The 16716-nt window shown below is 40.1% G+C and overlaps 1 pseudogene across 1 annotated transcript; it reads right to left on the reverse strand.

The window, feature by feature from the left end:
* Positions 1-373: 373 nt before the first annotated feature.
* On the reverse strand, positions 374-1412 carry LOC308244168 (ubiquitin-conjugating enzyme E2 Q1-like; annotated as a pseudogene). Its single transcript has one exon. The product of its transcript is annotated as a ubiquitin-conjugating enzyme E2 Q1-like (transcript).
* Between the last annotated feature and the right edge of the window lie 15304 nt (positions 1413-16716).

Raw genomic sequence — 16716 nt, forward strand, 5'->3', positions numbered from 1 at the left:
AGCAGTGTACACGAAATAAAATAAATGAAAAATCCATAGCATAGGTAAAAAGGCTCTAGTCTGGAGCACAGCTAAGTTTCTAGCAATATAAGGAGGCTCAAAAGTTTCTTTTATAATGCCTGCTAGCAAGGGTTGCAGCCAGATGATTGGTTGGTCTGTAAGTCAGTCTTGAATACTTGAAACAGTTCAGTGTTGGTTTTTTCCTTAGCATTTAGAATAGCCATCATTGTCCTATAATAGGCAGAGCAGAGCTATCACGTCCAGGAAAAATGAGGGAGGGAACCACAGAGGCAGTGTAAGATCCAGGTACAGCATTCAAAGGTAATTGGTCCGGTGGTACCTGAGGAACAAGGAAGGAGACAACACTCCAGGGTTAGCCAACAGCCTTTTTTTTTTTTTTTTTTTTTTTTTTGTGGATCTGCACCACAGACTTGTAGGACTGCTGTGCTCTTGTCAGTCTCTATTGAGATTTGTTGGCTCCAAACTGCCCTCATGCTTTTCCCTTCACCAGTGATGCACTGATCTTCATGACTATGGACTCTTATCAAGTAGACACTGCTCCAGCCCTGTTTGGTAAGAAGTTCCGTGCAGATGGCACCTCTACCCAGAACATACACTCCGGAGAGGACTGGAGATACAACCCTGACAAATGTTGGGTCAAATGGAAAGTTATCTTTAAAGGAAAACTTAAGTAGGATGAGGTTTGTGCCTTCTGTTTCTTTGAGGATCTAGAGATCATTGTGCAGAGTGCCATCCTGGTCAACTTTGAGGAGTTTGACATTCCTGAGTTTGACTGCATAATTTCTATCTTTGAAACTGTGATCAGTATATATCCCTGATTTCCTTCATCAGCCCGTCAGTGGCTTGTACTAAGCCAGACACTGCCCCATTTAAGTAATCTTGCCTCTGGTTCTTTTAAATTTTCTCTAGTATAGCCAAATTTTTTTTTCAGATTTCTTGGTCTCAGCTAGCTGTTCCTCTTTTATTTCATAGTGATCTAGGTCTTCTGTGTCCTTAGGCATCGTCTTCTCTTCATCTTCCGAAGACATGTCTTCCTGTGTGTACCACTCTGCTGGCAAGGGCTGGTCCAGCATCTCTACATATAGATGCTGAGGGAGGTAATAAGAGTTTACACAGGTCAGAGATGATCCTGTTCAGATGCTGCAGTAGCAGAGTATTCCTTTTCTTTATATCCACCAGCCTTTCCAAGACAGCAGCCAAGTTTGGGTCATCACACTCTAGTGACCAGATGGGGGCACAGCAGGGTATGACTCTGTGATGTTGAACTGGATGCGGATGGGATCGCCAGGCACCAGCCCCTGTGCAGGGAGATGTGGTTTGGGCTCGGCCCCTGCCCCAGCCCCAGCCAGCAGGAACTTGCAGCTCAGTTCATCCTGGCAGGCACTGGCAATGTATTTTAGTCAACTTTTTGAAAGTCTTGGTCATAGGTAAAATTCAATTGTAAGCAGTTTTTCTGTTGTTGTTTTTTAGCATATATGCTATTTATATGATATCAGTTGATCCAGGCTAAGTACCAAAATGATATTACTATTATCCTAAGAAAAGCATAATTAAGAAAATAAAAATAATAGTACACTAAAATGAATTCCAAAATTAAATGTGTTTTTGCTGTGGCCTACCATTTTAAAATTCATACATTGTTTTTTACTTAATGTAAATAATTGAATCTCAATATGGTGTGTGAGTGTGTGTGTGTACACATACAGAGAGAGAGATTGAGGTAGATTTTTTATAATTTATACATTAAAATGCACATTCCTAAGTTGTACAATTAGGTGACATATACATATGTCAAAAGTCATATATATCTACTAGAGGCCCGGTGCACGAAAATTCCTGCACTGGATGGGGTGGTCCCTCAGCCCGGCCTACCCCCTCTCACAGTCTGGGAGCCCTCAGGGGATGTCCTACTGATGGCTTAGGCCCACTCCCTGTGGCTGATCAGGGGAAGGCACCGCCCCAACACCCCCTCGCTGCTGCTGCCTCTGACCTCCCTCTGCAGGAGGCGACCCAGCGATCAGGGGAAGGCGACGCCCCCATCATACCTCTGCTTCTGCCACTGCCAGCTGCACGGCTGCCTGAGCCTCAGCCATCGCAGCCACTGCGGTTTGCCTGAGCCTCGGCCCCGCCCTCATTGCCTGAGCCTCGGGCCCTGGGCAGCGGCAGCCACAATCCGCGGCTTGCCTGAGCCTCATGCTGGCCCTGGGTAGCGGCAGCTGCCATCTGTGGCTTGCCTGAGCCACAGGCAGCCACTGCGGCTCTGTCTGGAAAGACGCAGCATCAAGTCCCCACCCACCCACGCACACCTCGCCCAGCACATAGCCCTGCCCATCTGCACGTGCCAGCCGCACATGCAGCTTCCTGCTGATTGGTCATTATGGCATGATGGTGTGATGACCATTAGCATATTAGCTCTTTATTATATAGGATATCTATATGTGTCAAAAGTCATCTGTATCTATATCTATATAGTTTTGTAACCAGTATCTCCAATCAAGATACAGAACATTGCCATCCCCATGGAAAATTCCTAATGCTCACTCCCAGATAATCCCCTCCCTACCAGAACCATTCAATATCCTTATTTCTATACCATAGATTAGTTTTACCTATTCTTAAATTTCATGTAAGCAGTACCCATACAATTCGCACTCTTCTTGTCTGACTCTTTTTGTTCAGCTTCATGTTTTTCAGATTCAGTCATTTTGTTGCATGTATCAATAGTTCAGTTCCTTTTTTTTTACTAAGTAGAATTACACTATATGAATATACCATAATTTATGTATACATTCTCTTCTTGAAAATTTGGGTTGAAAATTCAACTTGAATCTCAACCCCCTAACAATTTATTGCCTTGCATCCAGATATTTCTGTTCCCAAATCCTTCTTTTTGCTCTAGCTTCTAAAATATCTTAAACTGCCCTAGACTTTGCAGCCAGTGCAACATGAGGAAGAACCTAGTTAAATATCAGAAGTATTCATGAGAAAAACCAAGATGGCGGCATAGGTAAACTCCTGAACTTGCTGCCCCGCCCAACCACTTCAAAACTACAACTAAAAGACAAAACGGACATCATCCAGAACCACAGGAATACTGGCTGAGTGGAAATTCTACAACTAGAAGGAAAGAGAAAAGCACACTGAGACTCAGAGGAGGTGCAGAAGTAAAGGCAGAGGTACGGAGGAGCATGCGCAGAGAGGGCTGGCAACTGAGGACGCGGCTGTCTTTCTCAATTGGGAGGGAGACACAAGCTCCCGACTGCTCTGAACTCCAGTTTCGGGCGAGACTCTGGGGACCCAGACTCATACGGGGAGAAACTGTCTGTCAGCAGGCGGAACTAGAGGGGGGCTTTCTCTCAGGGGTGCTTGCAGTGATTGCCGCGGGACACTGAGACCCGGGTGCCTCTTAGGGCAGGGCTGAGGGGAAGCCATTGCTGTTTGCTCCGCCCTGAGACCCTGCCCCAACCAAGCTGTGCACAGAGGCTTTTGCATATGAATGGCCTGGTCCTTTGAAATCTAAAATTAACTAACAAACTGCAGCTGAGTCAGAGAGACCCAGAACATCCAAAAGAAGGCCCAAGGCCCCACAGCAGCTTGCATTGCTTCACAGCTGGGCCTCATCTGGGCACCTTCAAAACCCAAACAAAGGAGAGGAATCTGCAGATCTCTCTGTAGCTCCTGCTGGGTGGCCTCAGGCAGAGGCTAAATTAGCACCTCCTTGGAGATCCAATAGCCAGTGTACCCAGGGGTAAGAGTGGGACCATCCAGATTACAACTCCTCAGATCCATAAGGGACACACTCAGGGGGCAGACTCAGTGAGCACCAAGCCCCACTGAAGCAAGTCTTGCCTCATAAGGATGTCTCTAGCACAGAAGTTCTCCCAACATAGACACAGCTGATCCTCACAGCCAATTGGCCTGGAGGTCAGTTCCTCCCAGTGATAACAACAACAATCAAGGCTTAACTACAACAAGACTGTGCACACAGCCCACAAAGGGGTGCACCAAGAGTGTCCACCTCAGGTAACTGGGAAGGCTGAGCCACTGGGCCCTATAGGACACCTAGCACACAAAACCACTCTATCAACTCAGGGAAGCAGCCAAAATGCGGAGATAAAGAAACAGGTCACAAATGAAAGAAATAAAGGAAAGCAAACGACTAGATATAGAGTTCAAATTCACGGTTATAAGGTTTTTCAAGAATTTTCTAGAAAAAGCTGGTAAATTTAGTGAGACCCTCAAGGATATGAAAAAGGATGAACTAGAAATTAAGCATACACTGACTGAAATAAAAAATAATATACAAAGATCCAACAGCAGACTAGAGGATCGCAAGAATCAAGTCAAAGATTTGAAATACAAAGAAGTAAAAAACACCCAACTGGAAAAGCAAAAAGAAAAAAGAATCCAAAAATATGAAGATAGTGTAAGGAGCCTCTGGGACAACTTCAAGCGTACCAACATCCGAATTATGAGGGTGCCAGAAGAAGAGAGAGAGCAAGATACTGAAAACCTATTTGAAGAAATAATGACCGAAAACTTCCCCCACCTGGTGAAAGAAATAGACTTACAAGTCCAGGAAGCTCACAGAACCCCAAACAAAAGGAATCCAAAGAGGACCACACCAAGACACATCATAACTAAAATGCCAAGAGCAAAAGACAAAGAATATTAAAAGCAGCAAGAGAAAAACAGTTACCTACAAGGGAGCACCCATACGATTGTCAGCTGATTTCTCAACAGAAACCATGCAGACCAGACGGGAGTGGCAAGAAATATTCAAAATGATGAATAGCAAGAACCTAAGACCAAGATTACTCTATCCAGCAAAGCTATCATTCAGAATTGAAGGTCAGATAAAAACTTTACAGATAAGAAAATGCTAAAGGAGTTGATCACCGCCAAACCAGTATTGTATGAAATGCTGAAAGGTATTCTTTAAGAAGAGGAAGAAGAAGAAAAAGGCAATGAAAAAAATTATGAACAACAAATACATATCTATCAACAAGTGAATCTAAAAATCAAGTGAATAAAAAATCTGATGAACAGAATAAACTGGTGAATATAATAGAATCAGGGGCATAGAAAGGGAATGGACTGACAATCCTCGGGGGGAAAGGGGTGGGGGGGGGTGCGGGAAGAGACTGGACAAAAATCATACATCTATGGATAAGGACAGTGGGGGGGCGGGTAAGGTATGGGGTGGGGTGGGAACCTGGTGGAGGGGAGCTATGGGGGGAAAAAAGAGGAACAACTGTAATAATCTGAACAATAAAGATTTATTTTTAAAAAATAGTAGAGAACATACATTGTCCTGAGTTTAGCAATCACATTTCCTGCATTTTTTTTTGTTGTTAACCAATGTCACCCCAATAAATTCAATTTAAAAGTAAAAAAGAAGTATTCAGAGAGGAAAAGTGTTCAAGTGAGAGTCAGGGAAGTCATTGCAGTGATTAATGAAGACCTGATTATGCTTAGACAGCAAAACATAATTTGAAGATGTGAAAACAGATATAATATAGATTTTGTAGTAGGTAGGAAGCATCTAATAGACTGTTGGGCTTGTAATAAATTGAAGGAGACCAGTTGGTCAGTTGGGATCAACAATCCTTACTCGTAATGATTACATTAGTTTTGCTAGGTCAGTGGTCGGCAAACTGCGTGGCTCACGAGCCACGGTTTGCCGCTCTGTTGACTAATGAGTTTGCCGACCACTGGGATAGGGGCTTAATCACAAGGAACAACAGCCTGTAATTATTGGAATCAAGAGTCTAGGTCAGCCGAGACCGGTTTGGCTCGGTGGATAGAGCGTCGGCCTGCGGACTGAGGGGTCCCGGGTTCGGTTCCGGTCAGGGGCATGTGCCTTGGTTGCGGGCACATCCCCAGTGGGAGGTGTGCAGGGGGCAGCTGGTCGATGTTTCTCTCTCGTCGATGTTTCTGGCTCTCTGTCCCTCTCCCTTCCTCTCTGTGAAATATCAATAAAATATATTTAAAAAAAAAAAAAAAAAAGAGTCTAGGTCAGTGGTCCGCAAACTCATTAGTCAACGGAGTGGCAAACCACGGCTTGTGAGCCGCGTGTGGCTTGCGAGCCACAGTTTGCCGACCACTGTGTTAGGTAATGCCATCACTTGGAGTTATCCACATCTCTTCCTGGCATATTTACTTTTTTGTATTTGTTAAGAAAAAAGAAAGTGATTCACCCTCTTACACACTTGCTTCATGGTTTAGATAAGGGCTAAGAAATTTCAGTCTCTTGTTAGCTCTGATTGATTGATCGATTGATTGATTGATTGATTATGGCTACCTGCACCTGGATTATGTAGTTTCTGAGGCAAATTCCAGGCTGACTAAAAATTAAAGAGCATTAGTGCCTGATGGACACTCACTGGGGAGAAAAGGACCTCCACATACCATATTTTTGTCACCTTAGGTATCTGGTGGTAGGAAAACTAATTTCACCAATAGGGGCAACAGCCTGCACAGATATAGAAACATAGCAAAGGGGACATAGCTTATCATGGGGGTGAGTACTTTCAAAGAGGGGTTCCTAAATCAAAGCTAACTGTACTATACTGTACTGGAGGGTACAAAGTATGTAATCTCCCTTGCCCTCCTTTACAACTTCTCTCAGAATCTGGTGTTCTTAAACTCTATGGACCCTTGGGTGTCTGAGACTTTTGCAAGGAATGTATGCAGTCAAAAGCCCTAGCCGGTTTGGCTCAGTGAATAGTGCGTCAGCCTGCAGACTGAAGGGTCCCGGATTCAATTCCAGTCAAGGGCACATGCCTGGGTTGTGGGCTCAATCCCCAGCAGGGAGTGTGCAGGAGGTTACCAATCAATGATTCTCATCATTGATGTTTCTGTCTCTCCCTCTCCCTTCCTCTCTGAAATCAATAAAAATATATTTTAAAATATTTTCATAGATAATGCTAAGATATTATTTGCCTTTTTTCCTGCATTGACATTTCTCTGGTAGTGCAAAAGCAACAATGGGATAAACAACCTAGTGCCTTATCATGAATCAAGGCAGTGGCAACAACTTGTACTGGTTATTACTGTACTTTTCACCACCATGCGCCCACAGTTAAGACAAAAAAGCCAGTTCACTTAATATGCTAGATAAGGGCAGTAAAAAAATCATTAATTTTATTGAATCGCCATCCTTTCCCCCCTTTTTTTGTTAATCCTCACCCTAGGATATTTTTCCATTGGTTTTTAAAGAGAGTGAAGGAGAGAAGGAGAGACAGAAAAAAATCAATGTGAGAGATGCATTGATTGGTTGCCTCAGCACTTGCTCCCCTGCAAGGGCTGAGAATCAAGCCTGCACCTGAGGTTATGTGCGCTTGACCAGAATCGAACCCAGGATCCTTCAGTCCGAGGGCCAACACTCTATCCACTGAGCCAAACTTGGGCTTGAGTATATATCTTTTTAATAAATTGTGAGAGACAAAATGGGAGTATGCATAAAACACTTGTGCTATATAACCAGGATATTGGTTGTATTCCCACTGAACACTACTTTTACTTGAAAAAAAGACAAACTATGTTTATTCAGAGTTGAGAATTTTGGAAAACTTGTTTTCACCACTGTGAGCATGACAATTTCCTACAACTTAGATACTTTTCTGATGAGATCATTGGTGATATGAACCAATGTGGTTTGTTTTATATTGTATAATTAAATGTGTCAACATTTGGATTATCTTCATAAGTGGGTAAATTACATTTTCAAATGACTAGCATATAATGTTACAAAATAAGGAATAGGAAGAGATAATTTGAAATGTAAGATAGACCAATAAATTTTACTATAACAAAAACTTCAATGATTGCATTTCACTTTTCACATTCCAACTACTCTTTTAAAAAATCTGCCACTTATTGAGTGTTGAGGTAGTATCAACTAAGAATAACCACAATTACCTGAAAAAGGTATTAAAATACTCCTTCCTTTGATAACGCATCTGTATGAGTCTGGATTTTCTTTTATACTTCAACCAAATACCATATGCACTATATTTGATGCAGAAGCAGATGTGGGGGTCCAGCTGCCTTCGACTAAGCTAGACATTAAGGATATTGTAAAAATGTAAAACAATGCCACACTTCTCACCATTTGGGGGGAGATATAATTCTTTGTCATAAAAAGCTGTTACTTATGTTAACACGTAGTAGGGCTTTTATTACTTTTATATAAATTCATGAACATACCTAAAAATTCTTTATTTTAATTTCTTACATGGTAAATATTGATAGATAAAACCACATAAACAAAAGTTCTGATTGGTGCTCAGTAATTTTTTAAGAGCTAAAGGGGTTCTGAGACTAGAAAGTTTAAAACACTGTCCTAGTTCCCTACTTCTGCTGGATGTGCTTTGACTCTCAGAAGAAGAGTCAGGAATGTCACTGCAAGTTCCTGAAATAACCTCTATTTGACACAAACTTTGACTAATGCAATTTGGGTGAGTCCTAGGTCAAAATATGCATGTTTCCATAGTGATCTTGCTTCTGCAAAGTTATTCAGAAACACGGACACATGGGGTTATTTCCATTTTGCTTTATGAATTCTGGACAAGTCTCAGTACAACTCTTCTAAATTGTTTAGAACTAAAGGACTTCCATTTTTAATTTATCCTGAAATTAGGCTGATATTGCTTCACTGTTATTCTGTCATGTCCTTAGATTTCTAGTGAAACTGCTTATTAGTCAAACAGGTCAAATTTTGTGGGAAAATCAGATAGGAAACTAGCACTTGGTTATGCTTGTTAAATTTTATCTTGGAGACATTTAAAAAAGAAACCCACAAAAGTTTTCTTAAAACAGGCTTTCTGGCTGTCAAATGAAAGAGGGGAACAAATGCCCTATGAGTAGATTCAGAATTTTCTGCTAACAGGCACAGTGTCCTTTCTCTGTTTCAGCTCTCATTCAGGTACTTGACTGTACTCTGATGAAGTAATGCTGGAGGAAAAGACCAACAGTAGTTAGCATAATTATGCGAGAAGTCCGCTGGAAGGCTAATGGACTATGCTATTCAGCAGGGCTGAAAATCAGCATAATATTGCCCTGCTATTGGCCAAATGGCTGAAGGCATTTCCCTAACCTGATAATTCTTTTATTGTTTACCAAACTTTACGTTGATATGCATGTTTGCATGCCTAAAGGGCAAATGTGTACTCAAGTAAATAAAAGCTGATGGGTCCAGGGTTTCAGAGAGCCTCTCCACTAGAGAAAGGTCTCTGCCTGGCTCCCCCATGCCTTCTAAATTTATATTTCTTGTCTAGTGTATTCATTTGTGCGTCAGCCCCTTCTCCAGACCTTGAACCCTAGCTGCAAATGGATGTGGCATTCACAACTGGCACTCAACGTGGGGCCTGGAGAAGAAGATTCGCCTGAGCGAAAAACGAAGAAAGTTCACCGGAAAGGTGGGAAGTGCACCTAAAAGGTAGAGGAAAATTCACTGCACACAAAGCCTGTGTCAGCTTTGGAAGTCTCGAGCCATAAGTGGGCAGGGACGTCTTTTATTTCAGCCAGGCTATAATGGGAAGAATTCGAGTAAAAGGCAAAAACATCATTGCAAATTTGTAGCTTGTATGCTCAAGAACAAAGAAATTAAAATGTCAAAAGGTACTCTCTTAAATCAGGCTCAAGGAAAACGAGTGCCCTTATCATCTTTAATTATGTGGGCTCTTGTCCGAACTGCATTATGCCTAATTCATATTGGGGATCAAAAGTCTGTAATACCTAAGGCCCCAGATCCTCCACCTCTAGTGTGGAAAGGCTCAACAGCTAGAGAAAATGGGGCTATCAGTCCTTTTACAAAAGGACTCTTTAATGCTTTGTCTGAAAATTACCATATGATGCCTTGGGGCAAGCAGATTCTAGCTGAAATAACTTTAGAGGCCAGTCAATGCTATGGAGAGCAGAATAGGATAAGATCCATGAAAAGAACTCTGATTTATTAAGTCTTGTCTATATGTTATGGGCGCTTGTCAGTTGATTGTTGTTTTATCTGTCTTTTTTTTTTGGTTTGATGTGTTTATTGCTAGTCTATTAAGCATGCCTTTAATTTAATTTAATAGAAAAGAAACAGTAGGTAGCCAGACCATTACTAAATTTCCCCAAAGCAAACAGGATGTGGGGGTAGGGAGAAAGAATATGAGTGGTACATGTGGCTGATAACACATGTTCTAAGAAAATTCCCTAGACAAAGGGAAGTAACTTAAAAAAAAAAGGCCCCAGCCCATTAATTACTAGGTCTTTTGGTGATCCTGTAAAATGGATGCCCACTCTTGAGAGTGTTATTAAAAGTCTCATTTTTGCTATGTTTTTATTTCCTAGTCCATCATTTGAAATTTGGATAGATGAGACATTTCTCACAATTTAAGGGATATGTGTGGGATTTCTGTACCCGTGAAGAGAAAAAGGCTAGCTTAAGAGAAGGCAAGTCCTGCCCGATTTTGGGTGGCTTCTTGGACTGAGCCCCATCTCTTCACTGATGCTATAGAATAAACCCAAGACTGTTTTTCTTTAAAAGATGGCAAAAATGACACAAGGAAAATATACAGGCTGTATTTGGGCAATAAGATTATGTTTCCATAATAATAGGTATTTCTTGAATAATAATAGACCGCATTCCAAGGTTAACATTAAAGCCACTGAAAGTCAATAAGTTATCTCTGTTACAAAATTTGCCCCCCCCCCCAAAAAATGCCTTGGATAATAATAATTGGCTTTAAAATCTCAAAATTGTTAAAACATAAATAAATAGATGTAACTAAAATGAAGGATTTGTGGGGAAGCTTTTCAGTGATAATTATAGGTATATTGATGGTGGTGGTCCAGTCACTCGGGGGGAGACTGGCTGCACTCTCTGTTGGAGGAGGGGGCTGGTCGAATTTCCCATAGCAGTAACCTTAGATGTTATCTCTAAGGAAGAATGTGGCAGTTTTAAAGTCAAGAGGAGCAACCTGGAGGCCTGCTTCCCTCCACCCCCTACCTTTTTGCCAGCCTCATATGTCTAAACATACTTTTCCAAAGTCTTTGGTAACTTAAAACTTTGGAGTTTGCTGAATTAAATAATAAAAATTATTAAATATCTATATATTTTAAAATAACAAAATGCTTAAATATCAATCTGAGTTTGCCTCATATAAAAAATCTAGAGGATAGATTTGAATCTATTAATTAAATATGTCTTGTATTTTTTTTTGAAATATATCCTTAAAAATGTGAAGATATTACTAATCTGAGAAATGCTAAGTATTTAACTTGCCACCTAAAATTTAAGGCTCCTAAAAGTTAAAAGTTCAAATTAAATTGGGAAAGATTATATAGTTACAATAATAAAATGTATAAAGTTTAGAAATTCATTTTTAAGAAAAATAATTCTTGATTTTCTCTGGAGAAATTAGTAGTTCAAAATATTCTGTAGTCCTTATGTGTACTACATGTGGTAAAATTTCAACCTAGAATATAATATTTTATATGGTCTCATTTAAAAAGGATTAATTCTATAGTCTGAACCAAATTTCTAATATAAAAACCAGTTTAAATTTAATTAATATCTTTTAGAATAATTACAAAAAGTATATAATCTTTGTGTTATGTATATTTGATAGTCTTTCCAAGTTAAATTTCAAGACTTTAACCAAGAGATAGCTTTGGGACATTTCAAGGGCCCAGAAATGATTCAAGGATTTACTCTCTTCTTAAAAGAAATATTTTTGAACTAAATTAGGCCAATCTAATATACTTGAAATCACGTGGAAAGCTTTATCAAATAAAAATTAATAACTGTGTTCTATTTATATACATATATTTTAAATGTTATAAAAGTCTCAACCTCTTAGGGAGGGCAGGACAAAGTTGCTGAATACCTTTTAAACAAAACCAGATTATTCAGCAATGGAATTTTAAAACAAGAAGCCTCAGACAGCCTGCTCTTCAAATAGGCTAGGGGGATGGGGTGGCATCTGTACTTCATAGCTCAAATGTATAAGTTTACTTACTTTACTTTTTCAATAAAGATGCCTACTTTAATTACTTAATAAATTAGCTTTTTACAATATAATCAAGGTCTCATATAAACTCAGTTATATAAGAAGCCAATATTTTATAAGCAATTGGTTCTAACAAAGTCCAAAGTAAAAATTTGCATACATATGCAAATGAGCACTAGCCAAAAAGAATTCTGTTTAAAAGTAAATTTTAAGCTTAATAAAAAGGAGAAATTTTAAAATCTCTTCTGCTAATGTTTATAATATAAACTAAAAATTATTATTCAAGCATTAACTCTCACCATTAATGAGACACCATAAGTAAAAAGAGAGTTACTTTTACTTGATATGTATACATTGCAGTATTGGCTGGCATACCTCTCTCCTATTGGTATTTCTGAAAAGCAATCAAGTTTATTGCACTGTTTAAAAGAAGGAAAAAGGTTTTTAAAAGAAATTCCCAAATGTGGCCTAGAAATTACTCTGGGAGAAAAAACAAAAGGAGATTCCCTTCAAATATCTAAAAAACTGTAACTAAAATTCAATATATTAGGCCTCAAAAAGAAAAGTAAATAATTTGCATTTTACCTCCCTAAACAAAGCTTATCTCAATATACTCAAAGACTGATAGCAGAAATCCAATTAGTGTCATTTACTGTCCACACCCAACAACAAATGAAGTTAGAAAATAAGCCTTATTTCCAACTGATTTAAATTGGCAAATTGAAATAAGTGAATATTCAGGGGAACTTAGTTGTACTAGGCAGGAACCTATTCCTGGAGCATTAACTGTTTTTACTAATGGTTCATCTCAGGGTAAAACTACTTATCATGCAATGAAATCAGACCAAGTCATCCAGAATAGTCACACTTCTATACAAAAAAATTGAATTAGAAGCTACCAAGGCTGCATTGCAGGATATATGCTGCTGGCCTGGTAAATAGAATTGCTTTATTAAAACAGGCCACAGAATCTCACCAGCTTTTACATCAGCCTGCCAAAATATTGTACAGCAGGCAAAACAGATTATCAAGAAATGTCCCCTTGCATGTTACATCTGCCTCAAGGGCCTCTAAAATCCCAACTTAAAAAACAAAAAAGGGGGAATAGTGGAGAAATCTCCTGTAAGTAAATTACATCAAGTCTTAATTACTTTAAATTTTTTCACTTGTAATGCTGATGGCAAGACACTCATGGAATTACACTGGTATCAGAATAAGCCAAAGGAAAATGGTCTGGTTAAATGAAAAGATCCCGAGTCTGGTTTATGGAAGGGTCCCTTTATTAACCTTTGGTCGAGGATATGCTTATATATTTTTAGAAAACTCCTCCAAGCCCATGTGGATTCCTGTAACATGAATCCAAGAGAGGACCTTGCAACCTGAGCCTCACCCTGTACCTGTGACTGCAGACTTTTGACTACTCCAACCACAGATAGCAGTAGCCCCAAGCAACACGCTGATGAGTCAGAGGAGAAACAGTCCAGAGATGGGGGATGGTAAAGACGCCTTGACATGCTAGCAGTCATCAACTGTGTGTCGGTGCAGGTTGCCCTGGACAAAGCCAAAGAAGGTCGAACCTGCATTGCCATTACCCACCGTTTGTCCACCATCCAGAACTCAAATATCATAGCTGTCATGTCACAGGGGACAGTGATTGGGAAGGGGACCCATAAAGAACTGATGGCCCAGAAAGAAGCCTACTATGGACTAATTCCTTAAATACCTGACAACAATTTTTTTAAAAGGACATGAAAGAACTCAATCCTTTTCATTGAATCTCCCTACATTTGCTTTTTAGCATAGCCACTATTGTCTGTCTTATTCTTGTTCTTACTAGTATATGTTTAATTCTAGTCTGCAGATGTGGAATGAAAAGTCTTAAAAGGACCTGAGCCCTGAAAACAGCATACACCTTTCAAGATTTATTAAGAAAACAAAAAGGGGGAATTGCTGGGGACAAAGACCAACAGTAGTTAGCATAATTATGCAAAAAGTCTGCTGGAAGGCTAATGGACTTTGATATTCAGAAGGGCTGAAAATCAGCATAATATTGCCCTGGTATTTGATGAATGGCTGAAGGCAATCCCCTAACCAGATAATCCTTTTATTGTTTATCAGACTTTACCATTGATATGCCTGTTTGCATTCCTAAAGGGTAAATGTGTATTCAAGTAAATAAAAGCTGATGGGTCCAGGGTTTCAGAGAGCCTCTCCACTAGAGAAAGGTCTCTGCCTGGCTCCCCCATGCCTTCTAAATTTATATTTCTTGTCTAGTGTATTCATTTGTGCATCAGCCCCTTCTCCAGACCTTGAACCCTAGCTGCAAATGGATGTGGCATTCACAAAGTAAGAAGAATCTGTGGTTGAAATACCTTAACTATAGTATTTGCTGACACAAGACTAAAACCTTTTTAGCCATTAGAAAAATTACTCTGGCTACAGTTTCATATATGCTAGGGATTACTGAAATAGATTTTTTTTGAAAACTGACAATAACTTTAACCATTTTAATGAGCCACAATGACATCAAAATATTCCTACAAAATAGTTGATACAAAATGCTTTTAAACGTTTCAGCAATGGGATTTGTAGCTGAAGCATGAATGTTATGTGAAGAACCTTTGTCAGACATTACTTGTTTTTTTTTTAATGAAAAAGTTTTAATGTTGACTTAGATTAATGCTGATAATTTGCACTAAGCTTTCAATTTTTATAAATGCATTTCCAATGCCAAGTATTTTCTTCAAACTATTCTTCAAATATTTGTGATGCTTAAAACTTGGTTTCTGCAGTATTTGAAAGACTATTTATGTGCATGAAATTGGTAAGGTTCAATTTTAATCATTTCCTAGAATTCTATTTAATTTTAGAAGATCTATGATAATATAATTTGAAACTGAATAGTAAACTGGATAGGGAACTTATAGGAATAATGGTTTGATTAAGTTTGCACAGTAAATTTCAGACAATTATAATGTAAGCTTCATAAAGGTAAGGACTTTGTCAGTATAGGTATACTACTTTTTATTCAACTAGAGTCCCAGCTCACGAAATTCTTGTGCGGGTATGGTCCCTAAGCCTGGCCTGTGATCAGGGCCATCTTCCCCGGCTGCCCACAGCTGGCCCTACCCCCCTGCTGCCACCCACTCCTGTTTCCCCATTTGCCATCAGGCTATCAGAGCCTGTTGGCCGGGGGAAGGGTCCAAGAACTTGACGGTTCCCGCCCGCTTGCCAGCCCTGTCCCTGCCGCGGATTGCCCTCTGTGGGGTGGGGGGGTGGGGGCAACTGGCAGGTCGGGGGCCTTGGCCTGGCGCACTCCGTGTCCCCTGCCACCCATCCCTGGTTCCCTATTCACCATTGGGTGATGGGAGCCTGCCAGCCAGGGGAAGGAACCAAGGGGTGGTCAGTGCACCCCAGTGACTGGTCGAGTGGTCGTTCTGGTCATTCTGCCGTTAGGGTCAATTTGCATATTACCCTTTTATTATATAGGATGCTTAGCATATAGTAAAAGCTCAAAAAAAAATTACCCTTTTATTATATAGTATGCTTCGCATATAGTAAATGCTCACAGCCACATAACAGCTGGCTGTGAAAATCAGCAGGGATTTTGTCCACCTGGGGAAGAGAGGAGTCGGCTAGAAACTCAGGTGCCCTCTTAAAGGGCCAGTGCACAAAACTTTGTTTGCAGCTTTGGAAACAGAGATCAGTATTAATCCCAACTGGTTCAGTATTAATATTGGCAATTTTATTTTATTTTATTTTTAAATATGTATTTTATTGATTTTTTACAGAGAGGAAGGGAGAGAGATAGTTAGAAACATCAATGAGAGAGAAACATCGATCAGCTGCCTCCTGCACACCTTCTACTGGGGATGTGCCCACAACCAAGGTACATGCCCTTGACTGGAATCAAACCTGGGACCTTTCAGTTCGCAGGCCAACACTCTATCCACTAAGCCAAACCAGTTAGGGCTATATTGGTAATTTTAATAGCATTAATGGAATTTTAAGAAAATGATTGCTCACAGTTTTAGAGTCTTATGCCCTGACTGGTTTGGCTCAGTGGATAGAGCGTCAGCCTGCGGTCTGAAAGGTCCCAGGTTCGATTCCTGTCAAGGGCATGTACCTTGGTTGCGGGCACATCCCAGTGGGAGGTGTACAGGAGGCAGCTGATCGATGTTTCTCTCTCATCGATGTTTCTAACTCTCTATCCCTTGCCCTTCCTCTCTGTAAAAAATCAATAAAATATATTTTATAAAAAAAAACAAAACAAACAAATTAGATCTTACATTAAATGGACAAATTACTAAGAAGATACAGACTAGTGAAATTGACTCAAGAAGAAACAGAGTGGATCCAGGATGGCAACAGAGTAGATGGAAGTTACAATCACCTCCTCCCAGGACCAAACTGGAATCACAACTAAAATATAGAGCAATCAACCTGACTAACTAATTGAAAACTACTGAACAGAAGTCTTATAACCAAGGATTTACAGTAGAAGCCACATAAAGACTGTCAGGAAGGACGGAGAAGCTAAAAGGGCTGGCCCCACAACCACATGTTGCTTCTGTGAATCCAGAAGGAGTGTGGGCTCTCAACACAGTGCTGTTAAGAGCACCAGAGCAAGGAAGAGGAGCCCACATAACAGCTGGCTGTGAAAATCAGCAGGGATTTTGTCCACCTGGGAGAAATA

This window comes from Plecotus auritus (genome assembly GCF_963455305.1).
Source record: "Plecotus auritus genome assembly, chromosome: 3".
Lineage (NCBI taxonomy): Eukaryota > Metazoa > Chordata > Mammalia > Chiroptera > Vespertilionidae > Plecotus > Plecotus auritus.